Here is a 13325-nt window from a genome sequence, read left to right as displayed (position 1 = left end):
TTTTTCTAATCTCTCTGATGGAGGGATCCGGAGTTTCAGGTGAAAGTCAAAGATATTAACCTTGATATATATGATGGCAGCCTTTTGCTTTTACTTGTGTCTATCTCATTTTACTTGTATAAGATTTTTGGTAAAAACGTGGTTGAAAAAATACTTAGAAGAATAACTCTTTACTACATATCTAGAAAAGAAAACAAATGATCAAACCTGGTAGGGGTAGGGCATAGTTTATCCTAATAAGCTTCCAAAATTCCAATCAATCGTCACAATTTCTACCTTGGTTTGAACTTTAAATCCTGTAAAATAATGTTAGGATGATAACTGAGATTGTTAAATGATCTTGAGGATCCTTGGGAAGATCCCAATTGTAGTTTTAATCGGAAAGATCCTGAGAGTAATCTCAAAAACAAATTTGATCTTGAGCTAACAGATAAATGTCAAAGGCTTACGTAGATACTTAGGACAAGCCAATCGTGAATGACATGAAAATGTCAAAGCCTTATGTAATTACTTGCGACAATCCACTGTTGTATAACATGTCCATGTTATTCCATTAATAATATACTTGAGAATTGACACAACCCGACTAGGTAAATGCGGAATCGTAATATTGGAATGTAACAGACACATCTGGTATCAACCACATTGTTTATAAAGAAATTAACAAACTAATTTGCATTATGTTACATCGTTTTGTATTATTTTTAAAACTAAGTGAAATACACATAACCGTTTCTTCAGGCCGTTTATTCTTTAATAGTATATACTGTTTCTATCTACGTCAATACGGTTAATCACTTGAGCATATAACATTTAACACATCATTCCATATTTGGAATACCTGAAAAGCATAGTAAAACGGTTCAACTACAAAGAGTTGGTGAGTTTCACAAGCTTAAATAAAAGCAGTATATGTAATCGTAATATTCATGTTTTGTATGTATGCGATATAATTATACTGAGCCACGAGTGAATCCTCCACCAGCTTCTATTACGTGGTTTCCACTGCCCACGCACTTCCTATGCCCACATTGGCTCTATTTTTCCCAATAGGTACTATGTCTAATACCACATAGCATATTATAAAAGGTTTGCATGGTCATGTGCAATTGTAAAAACATGTTCAGGCATACCACACTAACCATGTCAATTGGGTTTGTCAAACCAATAGTACTATTCACATTCCTTCGGCTCGTAGTTAATCACTCATGTGGGGGGGGATTAGATAATTCACATCATAAAACGTTTTTAGATAAATACATATACATTAACATGTTTTCCACCTCAAATGTCTGTAAAAAAATTTAAAAAGTGGGGTCATGAAACTCATCTTATTGTAGTATCGATCAGTTACACGTGCAGTATGTATTATGCCTCGATTATAGCTTGTATCCTAAAATCGATGTAGTAATATAAATACTAGTGCAGTCTTTAAACTAAATCGGGCTGTATATCTAGTCTGGGTATGGTTGTTATGCCCGGAACATGTCAGTATTCTTTAAACAAGATTGTAACATCGTACGTTATGAAATGTTCAAAACTAGTTTTGGCTCAGTTTCACCGTTTTCCGTTCCTGGATAAGTTGGTCGTATACGCGTTTCAGAAATAGGTTAGATCACAAACATTTGAGTCAACATAATGTTTGATAAAATGATCTGATTTTTAGAAGAAAATTAAGGTTTCAGTATCTGGATTGATCGTAGGGTTCGTTTCCGTTTTCATACGGGTTTGATTATACAAAACGCGTACAATCCATCCGAATTGTTCGGCAATTTCGTAAAAAGTTCATTTTAATCAAATTCATTCAAAACTATGATATTTGACCATTTTTTACGTTTTGACATATCAGTCAGTTCGCTAAACATAATGTTGCCGGTTTTGTCAAAACATACATAATTTAAATCTTTATATTATCATAACTATTTATATAATTATATGTAAATTATGAGAATTAGTGTATAAATAAATCAAAATCTTTAGAATTTTATAAATATTTTCAGAATTTTTACATTTATTTATTTTTAAAAATTCATTTTGTGTGTTATAATTAACCGATAAATCACCCGTTTATACCAAATGATTCTCGAAAATCCAATAAATTTCGTGAATGGTCAGATATCATCAAAGAATCCCTGTAAAACTTCCAGAGCTTAAATCTTTTGTTAAAACGCCTTTTTGTGCATGATTCGTCTATTAAAACTCGATTAAACGAAAATGCACAAACCATACTAAGACTTTTCTAAATATTCATTGTGATATAAAATTGATATTTCCAAGTTTTCCACCAAATTTCATAATTTTTCCAGTAGTTTAACCATTTTTCATAATAATTCATCAATAATCGGTAATAGATTCACCAAATATTCTCCGTTTATCAAACAATTACCAAGTTTGGACAGGGACTCTATTACATGATCCCTGATGTCCCTAAAATGTTTCATAGTCTAATAAAAAGCACGTCACAATCTAAGCACAAGCATCCCTTAAACGATAAATCGGTTTAGTAACTTTGCGGTTTTTCACTTGTTTACGCTCTTTTATCAAGTTTCCGGGTTCTTGGCTCACAATATAGTGGATTTATAGATCATATAATACAAAACCAAGCATCCAACATCAATCAACAAGCCTTGTTACCTAGGGTTTCAGTTAAGGTTTCAAACCAAACTTATAAATCGTAAAAACAAAATAAAAACGTTATAATCCATGTTTTTGGTAAAAAAAAACTATATGTTTTTGGTTTTAATCATGTTTACTATTAAAACATGTTTTTAGGTCTTAAGAGATTTTTGACAGTTAAACACATTTTATACTAATCAAAACATTTTTTTCTGATCAAAACTAGTTAAAATAAAATTAAAACTTTTTAATTTGAATTATACCTTAAAGGTTTTGCTAGGAAAATGGAAGAACACAGGTGTTTGGTCTAGTTTTTTGGTGTAATATGTGAAAATGGATAAGGAAAGCAAGATATTTTAACCAAAATATCAAAAAGTGTGTGTGTGGGTGTATTGCAGCCGCAAGAAAAAGGGGGCCCAAGTGCCCCTCTTTTGACCTATTTTCCTTTTTTTGTGTGTCCAAAGTCTAATCTTGGTTCCGAGTTTAGTTCAGTTTTTTCGTGATAAATATTGTAGTGATGATGCTATTTTTGTACTGATAAACAACGCAAAAACGAGTGTTTTTCAGCTATTTTTGTAAATTAAGAAACACGTACTAAATCGTTGTAAAATTCCAAAATATTTTCATGGGTTTCTTAAATCATCTTATATAAGTCTTCTATAAGTATTTTTTGGCTTGACTGATGATGAAATGCCTGTTTTGGTATTAACGACCACGTTTAAAATTCTATGCCAAGTTTGAAATTCAATTCCAACTTACACAAAGTAGAATTTAAGGTGAACATCATTCCAGGGTCTTGGAAGGATCCTATCCATAGCAGATAGCTGATATACTCATATTCATGCCTCAGCTTCGATCTTATATGGTTCTTCCCATTTGGGTGCTAATTTTCCATCCTTAGGATTCGTTGTATTCTGAAATGCCTTACTTAGAACTAGATCTCCCACTTGATATCTTCTTACCCTGATGTTCTTGTTGTGGGATTTGGTGATCCTTTGTTGATATGATGCCGTACGGATTCTTGCAGAATCCCTGAGTTCATCTATAACGTCAAGATTATCGGCAAGATCCTGATTGTTGTTTCAGGATTATGGAGGCAGGATCTTGCAATAGGGATCACCATCTCGATCGGAAACATATCTTCGGTACCAAACATTAAAGAGAAAGGAGTTTGTCCTGTCGTGTTCTTCGACGTAGTTCAATCTGCCCATAATACGAGTGGTAGCTCTTCAGCCTACTTTGCTTTCTTTGTCCCCAGCTTCTTCTCCAAATTGCTGACGATGATCATGTTTGAAGATTCTTCTTGTATATTGGCTTGAGGATGTACTGGCGTGGAAATGATCATCTTTCTTCCCCATGCAACACAAAATTCGGTAGTTCTTTTGCCAATGGATGATCCGTTGTCACATATGATCTCGGTTGGGATTCCGAAATGTGTGAGGTTATGTCTTTTGATGAAGAATATCACCTCTTTTTCTCTTACTTGGAAAAGTAATATGTCATTGCTAACATGAAAACCTTTCCTCCTTGAGCCTTTGGTAGTTTACCCACAATATCCATTCCCCACTTCATGAAGGACAAAGGAGATTTTTTTGACTGTCTTTGACTGGCATCACACTTTTGAGCATAGACCATTGCATCCTTCCTCATGGTTGGCCAATATTAACCGGTCCTAAAGATTTTAGAAAAAAAAGATCGACCCCTAGTGTGATTCCCACAGCCACCTTCATGGATCTCATTTAGAACTTCTTATATTTCAGGATCCTCCAGACATCTCAAGTATGGACCCGCAAGAGATTTTTTTATAGAGAATAACGTTTAAGATTACAAATCTGGATACATTCATATGAAAAGCTTTAGGATTGTTATGCTTAGGGATCTTGTTGTGTCGCAAAGAGCTCTTATTAGGTTGAATCCAGGATTCCTGATAAGCTATATCTTTAGAATCCGTTATTTCATCGACTTGGGAATCCTGCTTGGCATTATCTATTATTGTTTCCTTTTTATCGAGTGAAGGCATCTTTGTAGCTCGATTGAGGATATGTATGATCGGAATTTTTATTTCCGTTGGAAACCTGAAGGCGGATCCAAGGTTTCCCAAGTCGTCTGGTTTAGCATATTCCTCCCTAGCTACCTGTTCAATAGTAATTGAAACGAATTTCTCTGCCATACTTTTAACAATATATTCTGTTATTTTCTCACTTCTAATGGCATAAGATCTATTGAAGTGGTTGACAAGAAATAAGGAACCCAAAAATACATGAATATTTATAATTTCTAAATCCTTGGACAACTGAAGGCCAACAATTAACGCTTCATACTCAGCTTCATTATTAGTGGCTTGGAAATCACATTTGATTGCCTGGGGTCTGTGGTGTTTTCTGGATGATAACTAAGCTTGTCCCCCTGAAATTTGAGGCCCCATCAGTAAATAATATCCACTTACCTTTATCCTGATCTAGTTGTTGAACTTCCCAGTCAGCCATAAAGTTGGCTAAATCTTGGGATTAAATTGGTGTCTTAGGGTCATAAACTACATCAAAATCACTCAAATTAATAGACCACTTAGCCATCCTACTGGACATTTCAGGTTGTCTCAAAACATTTTTAACATGATAATTAGTTTTAACAATAATAGTATGTGTCTCAAAATAATGTCTTAACTTAATAGATGCCATAACTAAAGCTAAAATTAACTTTTCTAAATGAGAATACATGGTTTCAGCATTAAGCAGACTTTTACTTACATAGTAGATAGAATGTTGTTGCCCTTCTTGATCCTTGACTAATACGGAACTTATAGTGTCTCGAGACACCGCAAGATTGAAGAGTAACGGCTCACCATCCTCAGGTTTCATTAACAATGGTGTTGATGAGAGATACTCTTTCAAATCTTCAAGCGCCTTGTCATGCTTTTGCTCCCATTCAAATGTTTTGTTCTTTTTCAGGATCTCGTAGAAATCCTTAGATCCTTCTGAGGATCTTGAAATGAATCTATTTAAGGCTACGATCATGCCAGTTAACCTTTGACATCTTTCACGTTAGCTGGTGTCTTAAGGTCCTCAATGGCTTTGATCAGACCTACACTTGCTTTTATCCCCCTTTTGGTAACCATATTCCTAAGAACTTGCCTGCCCCCACTCCAAACTGACATTTGGACAAGTTCTGCTTCATTTTGTTTTGGTCCAGGATATCAAACACTTCCTGAAGATCCCGGAGGTGATCCCTATATTTCTTTAACTTAACTGCCATGTCATTGATATAGACTTCCATAGTGTCCCCGGTTGTTCTCTGAACATCATGTTGACCAATCTTTGGTAAGTGGCACCTGTATTTTTCAAACCAAAAGGCATCGCAATATAACAATATATACATGTTAGAGTCATAAAAGTCGTGTCTTCCTGGTCTAAGGGTTCCATTTGAATTTGTTGGAATCCCGAGGAGGCGTCCATAAAGGACAACATCTGGTTCCCAGCAATTGCGTCTACCATGGAGTCTATGTGTGATAATGGGAAATGATCTTTAAGGAAAGCGTTGTTGAGGACTTGAGGTCCATGCAGTTGACACAAACTCTCCACTTGCCATTCTTTTTCTGGACCACCACCACATTGGCAAACAATCTTGGGAACTTTATGTTAGTACACGGCTTTGCGTCTCGAGTCTTTGTATTTATCGTTTAATTTAATGTAAAAGATATTTATATTTAAGCTAGTTTACAGTTGATGCGTCTAGTTCGTTAAGGATGTTTAACGAACTAGACTATAAGTTAAGTTCCCTCCTGTTTCGTTAAGGATGTTTAACGAATCAGGGGGTGATTCGTTTGTTTTTTATTTAATGTAATGTAACGAAGTGGGTGGCTAGTTCGTTACGGAATGTGTAACAAACTAGACCTATCTTCCTATTTATAGAGGTTCAGCCTCTGCATAAATTAAGTTTTGAGTTTAAGATAACGAACCTCTGCCCGATTGTTCTCTCAAGCTTCGTTTTAATTAATCTCTCCATAACGTATATACACATATCTATATAACTAATATTAATATATAACACTAACATATAATCAATATAGAGCATCATGAACTAGATCCGTTTATAGTTTATTAAGCCTTAGAGCTGATATCTTAGGTGTTTTACAAGTGGTATCAGAGCTTTCGGTTGCTCTATTGCTCGTGATTTGATAATTAATTTGTTAATTAAAGACTGTTTGATATAATTTGGTATTAGTGTGTTTCCGGTTTGATTTGGATCAAATTGAGTGTGAATTTGTTTGGTTATGGATTGATTTGGATTCGATTTGTGTTTGTTAAGGTATTTGGAAGGATATGTGAGTTGGAATTGGAAATTGGTTTGGTTTTCGATTATTTCGGTTTGGATCTTAATTCGACTGAAACTGGGGATTGTTTTGGTTTGGGTGAATTCGAGTTAAGTGTTAATTGGTTACAGAATGGTTTGATTTGGATTCGCGATGATGTTGCGAGTATTTCAATAGGTCATATGAGCGATTTGGTGTAGTTTTGGAATAGTATTACAGATCTGGGTTTTTGGTTTGATGTTCTTATTATGTCCAAAATTCTGGAAATGTATGATGAAGGTTTGAAGATTTGAAGATTCGTTAAACCTCAAGCCAATTCGTTATTGTTATTCGCTAATTCGTTATTGATATTCGCTAATTCGTGTGTGGTTTGGTTACTCAGTTCGTTACTTGTTCTGATTCGTGTCATTCAAGTTGTGTGACACGTTTCCATTTCATTAACTTTATTTCCAACAACATTTTTCATGTGGCAACAGTTGTCAGAGTTTGTTACAACCGTTTTAACAACCTAATTCGCTATTGTTGATTCGTTATCAACTGTAGCTAATTCGTCATCTTGGTTCGCCACCTAATTCGTTAACAGTTTCTTAGTGATTCGTTAAAGAAACTCAGCAATTCGTTACCTTAATTTGTTAACCCAGTTTATTATAATCTATTTCGTGTGACTATTCCTGATTCGTTACTGTTCACAATTCGTCAAAGAACTGTTCACATTTTGTTAAAGTATTTTCAAATTTAACCCTTGAAATTTGATTATCTTGTCATTTTTCAAAATGGCTTGTATGTATGCTTTAGCTTCTCAAAATATGTTGATGCAACAAATGTTGCAACTAGACACCGAGATTGGTTCGCATTCAAAATGTCCACTTTTAATGAAATTTAGCGACTTTGCTAAGTGGGAACCCCGTTTCCGTGCTCATCTAGGGTCGGTTCACCCTGATTGTTCATATTGATTGGATGAGGTATATACCGTTCCAATGATTGGAGATGAGACTATCGGATTTACACCTAAAGCCATCTCTCAATACTCTCAAGAAGAAAAGAAAGCATTAGAGATTGAAACAAAAGCCTACTCTACTCTTACAATGGCTTTACTCGAAAACATTTTTCATCAAGTTGGTAGCAAAAAGATTTGTGCTTCATTATTCCAACAAATTCATATGAGGAGTATGGGTATCACTGCTGAAAGCAAGAAGGTTATGCTCAAGTTTCAATTTAAAAACTTTAACCTACTTAAGGGTGAGACTGCTGAAGAGATGACAACAAGGTTTAATCATCTGATAGCTGAAATGGACAAGATGAAGTTGGAAACTTCTGAAATTGATAAGATTGACACCATTAAAAGTGCTTTACCGAGTTCTTCTCGACTTTCTTGATGGTCCTGAAAGAGAATAATTACTTCAACAATGAAGATCTGAAAGCATCTTAATTCATGTAAAAGATCAAAGCACGAGAATACGATCTTAAATGTCAGAAGTCTTCTAAGGATAATCAAGATCCTGCCTTTTATGGTGGAAGTGTGCCGAGTTCAAGCATTTCTCTTATCACTGCATTTCTTACACAAAATGCAAGTGATAATGCTACAACTATTTATAGTGATCCACGTGCTTGTTTCTACACTGCTGGGAATTCTAGTTCATCTGGTGAACTGGTTCATTTGGAGGGTCTGGAAATTCATCACCTGCAAATCAATTCTCATCACAACCAAATGTGAACATGAGGGAGGCCGAACAAAATTTTGCTTTATTGTCTGCCTTCATGACTTCATACGAGAATCTGGTTATTAGTAAGATTGCAACGAGCGATTTGACTGATGAAGACTATGATCAAATTGATCCCGATGATTTGGAACTTATGGACTTGAGTGGAATATGTCTATGATTGTCAGGAAAGTGAAAAAGTTTATGCAAAGAACCAACAAAGATCTTCCATCATTAAACAAGAAGTTGGGTTTTGATAAATTAAAGGTTAAATGCTATAACTGTCCAGAGTTTGGGCATTTTTCTAAAGAATGTGATAAGCTAAAGAAGGAGTATACTGGTCCTAGAAAGCAAGATCAGAATTCATCTGGAAAAAGTGGAAATGATGCGGGAAAGTCTTATGGACCTAAATCATCCCTTCTGTGTCACAAACTATGCTGTCCAATATGGATGGAACTGATTGGTCACAAAGACTGCTGTGTAATGATAATCTAGCTAATCTGGCTATGTTCGAGTCAAAAGAAACTTTTGAAGAGGCAAGTGGGAGTGAGCTATCGTCCGACAATGAAACTGAGTCTGATTCTGACGACTCGTGTGGAAAGATTCCAACTACTTTTGCATGCATGGCCAAAATCACAATGAAACTTAGTTCTTCTGCTTCTTGTATTGAATGTGAGAAAAACAAGCCTAAGTTAGATTCCTTGAAAAATCACAATGACTGTTTAGTGAAAGAAATTGCTTCACTAAAGGATACTTATCGACAATCTCTTGAATATCAAATGAGATCTCGAGAGAAGATTGAAGCTTTGTCGACAAGTAACCATGATCTCAAGGCCGAGTTATCCGTTAAAATGACGATCAACGATCAAAAGTTTCAAGAAATTTTGAAACATAGATCAAAGATAACCGAACTTCAGAATGAGGTTCTCGAGTTAAAGAACAAATTGGGAAAATTTAGAAACTATTCCTTTTTGCTAAACGAAATAATAGAAGTATCTGGTAAGCAAAAAGATTCAAAGAAAGGTATAGGTTTTGTTGAAATTCCACCACCTTTTTAGAATGATTAGAAACCAAATCCTTTTGCGAGAAAAGAAGAGGATGTGATTGTGAAAGAACCTATGATTTCAGAAAAAGATAAACCAGTTAAATCTGAAACTGTTAAAGCCCAATCTACAATTAAAAAACCTCATGTTGAGAGCAACAAAGTCTTTGTTAAAATGTTGATAAATTTATCATTGATGATGTGTTTGAACCTGAAATAATACACAAAAACAAGAAAATTCCAAGTTCTAATCACATTCTTTGTGAACCTCATGAATTTGAGGAGGCTGTGTATGGTTCACACACAACTCAGATGAGAATAGAAGATCATGTTAAGGTTAAACCAATGAAAGATAAGAAACCAGAAAAGCCCAAAATTTCTGTTGATGATTTGTTACATTTCATCAATCCTAAAGTTTCCAAGCGATCAACTAGTCGTTTGTTTAAATTAAAAGGAATAGGCACGATGTTCACTGAGAAAGACATTCCAATTAGTATCATTAAACCGAAACTGAATGAAAGTGTTTTTCACAATGAAACCTCCAAGATTCAAGATCTTGAACGTCAGTATGCTTCTGCCAAAACATCAAACACATCAGATCCACTGGTTAAAGCTAAACAAGTCTTAAAAAATGCTAAGAAAGTTCAGTTTGTAAAATCTACTGGAACCGACAGTTTGCAAAGCTTTTCAAACTGCTCTAATCATGATTTCTATTTGGAAAAAAAATCGGTGTCGCCTGATGAATTGGCTAAGAGCTTTACCAAGAACGTGAGTCATCATCTTTCTGTGGCATCTGTTTTTGCTAAATCTCAACCTGATCGTATGGACATGCGAAGCTGCTTTCTTTGCGGTCAACAAGGACATGTTTTAAGAAACTGTGGACAGAAGAAATCTCATAATCTTCATCCATTTGTCAAGGACCAATCGAAACCAGTTCCTTTGATAAAGGAGATTTTGAGGCGACCTTTGTCGAGTGATGATGATACTCACATCATGTTCTCAAATGTGAATCCAAGAAAGGTAGTTCATGTGAATGAAACTTATGGTCAAGATAAACCAAAGTTTGTTCCAACTGAAACGATATGCAAGAACGTGAACTCAAATGTTGTTAAAGATGCCTATCTGAGACGAAAGTCTAAGAAGCCTGTAACTTATTCTCAAGTTGCTGAACAACAGTTGAATTCGACTAAGTTTAATGTTTCTCCTGGAAACCAAAAGGTGCCAAAGACTGAGGCCTGGGATGCCTTTTTAAACTAATCATTTTCTTTTGTGTGTAAGGTACTTCCAAGACCATATCTGGTGAAAACTGGATAATGGATAGCGGATGTTCTCGTCATATTACTGGAAATCTCAACCTCTTAACAAATGTGAGAAATATTCAAGGGGGTTATGTGGCGTTTTCTGGGAATTCTGGGGTATGATCACACAAGAAGGTGGAGTTTCAAATGGTCACATTACATTCGAAAAAGTCAATTATTGTGACAAAGTAGACCATAACTTATTAAGTGTGTCGCAAATCTGGGACAAGAAATACACTACAATATTTACCGATAAAGAATGTCTGATTCTGAAACCGGGATATGTGATTCCCGAGGACATGGTTGTCATGCGATCACCTCGATCGAATGATATTTATGTCTTAAATATGAGATATAAAGTATCAACATCTATCGAAACATGTTTTGTCTCAAAAGTAACCGAGAAGGACTCTATTCTATGGCATCGTAGAATGGGTCACATTCATGTTCGTAAGATGAACTATATAATGGCTAATGACCTAGTTGAAGGTGTGTCTTTGAAGAAATTTATCTTATCCAATCACTGTATTGCTTGCAAAAAGGGCAAATAGAAGAAAAAGTCATATCCATCTAAGTTATTGAATTCCATTGATACTCCTCTTGAATGACTTCATATGGATCTTTTTGGTCCAGTGAATCGTGCTAGTATCTATGGAGATTGGTATTGCCTGGTGGTTACCGATGATTATTCAAGATACTCATGGGTCTTATTTATGAGTTCGAAAGATCAAACACCTGTTCTTGTTCAAAATTTAATCAATAAGATCGAATCACTATACAAGCAAAAAGTGAGGAGAATTCGAAGTGATAATGGTACTTAATTTAAAAATACTTTATTGGATTTCTTTTGTGTACAAAATGGAATTCATCGAGAATACAGTGCCCCATATGTACCACAACAAAACGGTGTTGCTGAAAGGAAAAACAGAACTTTGATTGAAGCTGCTAGAACTATGCTTGCTGATTCTAAGCTTCATGTCCAATTTTGGAATGAGGCGGTGAATACTGCGTGTTATACGCTCAATCGGGGTCTAACTGTTAAAAGACTCAAGAAGACAAGTTATGAGCTTTTGAATAATCGAAAGCCTAACTTAAAGTACTTGGAACCTTTTGGGTGTCCTTGTACTATGTTGAAAAAGGATGTGGGTAAGTTTGATAAAAAAGCCATTGTGGGATATTTCTTGGGTTATGCTTCTCCAAAGAAAAGGGTATTTAATTTCACTTCTGGTTGTGTTGAGGAATGGTACCATGTGGACTGTCAAAAGTACACCACACCTCCTCAAGGGAAAGGTCCCGACTGGATTTTTGACTATGATGGCTTATTTAATTCATTTACTCCAACTACTGAACAACCAGATGAAGACCTGGTTCGTGCATACTTTGAAGATCAATTGGTAATTCCAAGATTTTCAAGTTCTAATGATGTTGAAGCTCCAACCGATGCTCCAACTGAAGATCCTCATGATGATTTTCCAGTTCTCTTTGATAATGTATCTACTTCTTCCGATGATAATTCAGTTGTTGATCAAGTTATTGAACTTGATAGTGACGATTCATCTCATGAGCTGGGAGAACATTACACTAACTTATTTGAAAATGTTGTTGTTCCTAAGAATCCCACTCTTAGGATTCATAATTATCATCCAAAGGAAAACATCATTGAAGAACTTGATGTGGGCGTTCAAACACGTCATCAAGTTGCTTCGTTGAGTGAGAATAATGTATTGTGTGCTTATGTAGATTTACATTCTTCTGGAATTGTTAATGTTACCAAATTCACTTGCTTTCTATCCCAAGTTGAGCCAACGATTCCTCGTGTGGCACTTCAAGATCCATCTTGGGTAGAAGCCATGCAAGAGGAATTACAGCAGTTTGCACGTTTGGGTATTCCGACTAAGTGGGTATTTAAATGTAAGAAACAAGGCACACTTAGTGGTGCAAGGTTTCCATTAGCAAGAGGGTATTGACTGCACTGAGGTATATGCTCCGGTTGCAAGATTGGAGTCTGTACGAATCTTTCTAGTTTATGCAGCTTACAAAAATATAAAAGTCTATCAAATGGATGTTAAAAGTGCTTTTCTTAATGGTGAACTACACGAGGAAGTGTTTGTGTTACAACCTCCTGGCTTTGAAGACCCTGATTATCCTGACCGAGTTTATCGCTTAAACAAGGCACTATATGGTCTATATCAAGCTCCGAGAGCTTGGTATGGCACGCTTGCCGGCCATTTGACGGATATTGGATTCAAACCAGGGACTGTTGACTGCACTTTATTTTATAAAAACATTGGTGATGATCTTCTCCTTGTTTAGATTTATGTCGACGACATTATCTTTGGGTCAAAAAATGACACGTTATG

The sequence above is a fragment of the Bidens hawaiensis genome, unplaced genomic scaffold (assembly GCF_021521415.1).
Source record: "Bidens hawaiensis isolate Kalapana, Puna unplaced genomic scaffold, B.hawaiensis_p1.1 tig00003015_1, whole genome shotgun sequence".
NCBI classification, from domain to species: domain Eukaryota; kingdom Viridiplantae; phylum Streptophyta; class Magnoliopsida; order Asterales; family Asteraceae; genus Bidens; species Bidens hawaiensis.
Note: the sequence above shows the minus strand (reverse complement) of the source record.